Below are 3,948 nucleotides of genomic sequence, written 5' to 3'. Positions count from 1 at the left end.
GTCGCACCTGTCTCCGCCGCAACCGTCCCTGTCGCACCTGTCTCCGCCGCACCCGTCCCTGTCGCACCTGTCTCCGCCGCACCTGTGCCCGCTGCCCCCGTCCCTGTCGCACCTGTCTCCGCCGCACCCTGTCCACTTGTCTCAGCCGCACCCGTGTCGCACTCAGCCGCACCTGTGCCCGCTGCACCCCGTCGCACCTGTCGCACTGTCACCGCACCTGTCTCCGCCGACAACCTGTGCCCGCGCCGTGCACCCGTCCCCTGTCGCACCTGTCTCCAGCCGCACCTGTGCCCGCTGCACCCGTCTCTGTGCACGGTTCCCGAAAACCTGTGCCGCTGTCTGACGGGACCAGCTGTCTGACGGAGACCAGCTCACTATAACGTCATCAGCCGCTGCGCCGTTTTTCGTATTTTTACCAGGACAGGCACGGATCAAGTGCCCCGCTAATCCGCACTTAAAGCACTTCATCTTGTCCGTGGTAACATAAACGACCATAATCAAACTCGTCCACTTTTATATGCAGAGAAAGATCTAAATCTCATCATCTTTAGGATCATGTAAACGAAATCTCCTAAATGAAACCACATGTTTCAAAAGAGGAGATCAACTACCAATCGGTATCATTTAATAGGTGAGACCAATTTTCCCATATCGTGATAAAATTCTTACCAAAGTTTCATCGCTAATGAAAGGCGGAACGTTCGAAAACAAAACTTTTTTTTGATGGCATAGAAAGTGGGAGAAACATAGAGTAAAAAAGATTCTCAACACTATACCATTCTCAACTAGGTCATTTGCCTTTTCAACAGAGCTAAGAAAGATGACAATGGAACTGTTCATTCTGGAGGCCGAAATTATATGTTCATGCCAACAAACCTCTCACTGCAGCCAGGGCAACAGTCTTCCACGCTCACCGCGGACGCCACTTTACTCCATGGCGCCGCGGTGAGTTTACTCAAAACCTTGCAATACGTGGGCCGTACTCATGCTGCCCGCGAAGAAAAAAGCACGGTAGACACGTTTGGCCCAAACCAACAAATACCCCACCATTCTTAACAATAACCCATACAAGAAAAAAAGAAAAAAGATAAAGGAAAGAAAAAAAAGAATTCACTCACAAACTCCAATTCACACGCAAACGCTCCTCTCACACTCAGCAGTCACACGTCACACCGGAAATGACCGAGAGAGAGAGAGAGATCAGGGAGTCAGACCACTGATCTATATATAGGAGGAGAGAAGAGAGAGAGAGAGAGAGAGAGAGAGACCATGAGAAGTCCTGACTCACTAATCAACAACCCCAAGATTCAGAAAACTAAGTGCACAAGAATCTGAAGTATACGATTATGATAATATACCTCGCTCCAAAAGGGAGTCAGGCTGAGCAACATCCCATAGTTCACAAAAAGATAATACCACAGCTAAAACACACACTGTGAAGACCAAAGCACGACACACAGACACAAAAAATTTGTTACACCGACGTGGTACAAAAACAGTGGTGTATTTGGTCTATATAGCTAATTTTGCCCTTCATGACAATTGTGAGAGGGGTGTGATTTATTTTTTCCACTCATCTGTTTTTAACATTATATTAAGCCTTAAAGTCTGCATAATTAAGGGCGTGGCCACTTGAGTGACAGGTGGATCGCTGCTCTGCTCCACAAAAGACCATAACTTCATAGAGTGTAAAACTGACAAAAAATGGCTTTAAAGATTTTTATTTGTCCAGAAAAATTTTTATTATAGGTAATACCACTGTAATAATCTGGCAATTAAATGTTTTAATGAAAAGGAATGGGCAAACAAACAAATTTTTAACCGCTATTTTGAAGTGTACTGTACTATGTCTTGTCTTTGTCTGTCAAACAAAGTGAGATGTCACGCCAAGAACGAAAAGGCAGTCATACTTCCACTTATTATACAATATTGGGTGCTGATCACCATTTACACAATTATTATAGTATCATCTGTATAAATCTAGTGATTATTGAGATTGGTCTATAACAGATGTATTGTGTTTCTTTATTTTATTTATTTTTTCTGACTGTAACAACCAGAAAAGAAAGTTAATCATCGAGTGGATACCGTTTTCCCTACCAAATTTTTTGCAATGTTCGCTAACATTAAATGATGCTAGACAATTACTTAGCCTGTGATTTTTACATCATATTAAAATGAAAATAAGGCCTATCCTATAAGGATCGACTTGTGGGACTGAAGTGAACTCAGCAGGAATAATAATCAGAATGATTGTGAATTAAACATCTCCGATGACCGTTCATTTCAATGGATTTTTTATCGAGTATAAAGAAAAGGAAAGGATTTAATTCTGAACTGTTAGTGATTTTATGTGTGATACCCCCCGTCTGTCACCAGCATTCGAGTCCTCACACGTGCAGAAGTGTTCAGCCCCGGACTGACAGCTGCCACTGAGGTCCAATAATCTGCTTTATACAAAGACTAAAAAACCTTTTTAAAGATTATTTATTTAGTTAATTTCCATCCTTCTCTAGCTTCATGTTCACTAAAAGGGTGGTAAAACATTTCTTCTCATCAAGACATAACTCACATCAAAAAAATGGTATTGATTTGGGTTATTTTGATTGGTAGACACTTCAGATCCATGGCTTTCTCTTCTCTAAAACTATTATTCTTAAAAAAAAAAGATATTAAAAAGATAATTAAAGCAGACAAAGACACCTCCAGGACTCACATGAGCCATTACAGTTTCACTCATAAAAATGAGTTAAACAAGAGATTACTGTTTACTATGAACCACTGGCATGATCCTTTAAGATTTATTTGAAAAATACAGCTGTGCATAAATCTAAATCATCAATCTGTGCAGATGTATTATTTAATTAAATAAAAATGAACTTTTAAAGAGTTATATTAATGTAACTAAAGTGTTAATGTAACTGTCTATGAATGAAGGCAGCCTCCTCATCTACGGATCCTGTATAAAAGCGTCCTTTAGAGCAAAGCTGAAAGCGGAAGTCACTGTAAAGCACTCAGCACTCACCTTATTTACAACAGATTCACAAAATCCACCGCCTTTCTATGAAGCAGCTACACGAAAATCGATGACCTTAGTTCCTATGAAAACACTTTAATATTCCGTATAGAATCGATTCTGCGCTGTTTAAATGAGAAACATCAACTCTGAACATCCTGCCTTTCACTTTTGGATTTGTGACTGAGGAGAGAAAAAACATGATGACAGCCACGAGACTCAACGCAGGAATATAATTCTTCGGGGGAGCGTTGCCTAAAACTCCACACACAGCGAGAAAATGTGAGGGCGCCAAGTTAGGAGTTTTAAATCACAAACTTCGCTTATCAATACTTAAGAAAAACGTGCAGTATACACTCTAGAAATAAAAAAAACATATACATGTATCTTATTGGACTGATCACAAAAATAAATAGGCTGAAATACACGGTGCACACTACTATGAAAACTCCTCCAATACATATTATGTTAGTAATGACTGCCACCTTGTGAATAACTGATGGTTTTACATATAAAGTGGACCGCAATTAGCTACACATAAAAGACACTTCGTTTAAGGTATAAACTCGACACCGTGCATACACCCACAACAACACACGCACATTACATACAAACCGCTGAATGCGGACTCAACTCGACATTACTTCGCATTATACATGTTTAAACGGTGATCACGCATGCCTATATCACCTAATAAACACTTGTTTTTCAAAATATGTTCTGGTTGTAGTTTTTTTATATTGGGTTTACCTCAGTGTTATGTGAATGTAATTGCGGTACTGTTCTGTGTCTGTATATGTGTATGCAACAAGGAGCTACTTAACGGTGTACGATACAGAAGAGCACGCGTTGCGTTATTATGTTTGTCCCACGGTTTGATTACGGCTTCTACCTTACTGAAGGCTGTTCGGGACCGTGAGGGGACGGATGTG

This window comes from Cyprinus carpio, chromosome B9, assembly GCF_018340385.1.
Source record: "Cyprinus carpio isolate SPL01 chromosome B9, ASM1834038v1, whole genome shotgun sequence".
Classification (NCBI taxonomy): domain Eukaryota; kingdom Metazoa; phylum Chordata; class Actinopteri; order Cypriniformes; family Cyprinidae; genus Cyprinus; species Cyprinus carpio.
The sequence above is the reverse complement of the archived record's forward strand: the minus strand, read 5'-3'. Positions refer to the sequence as shown.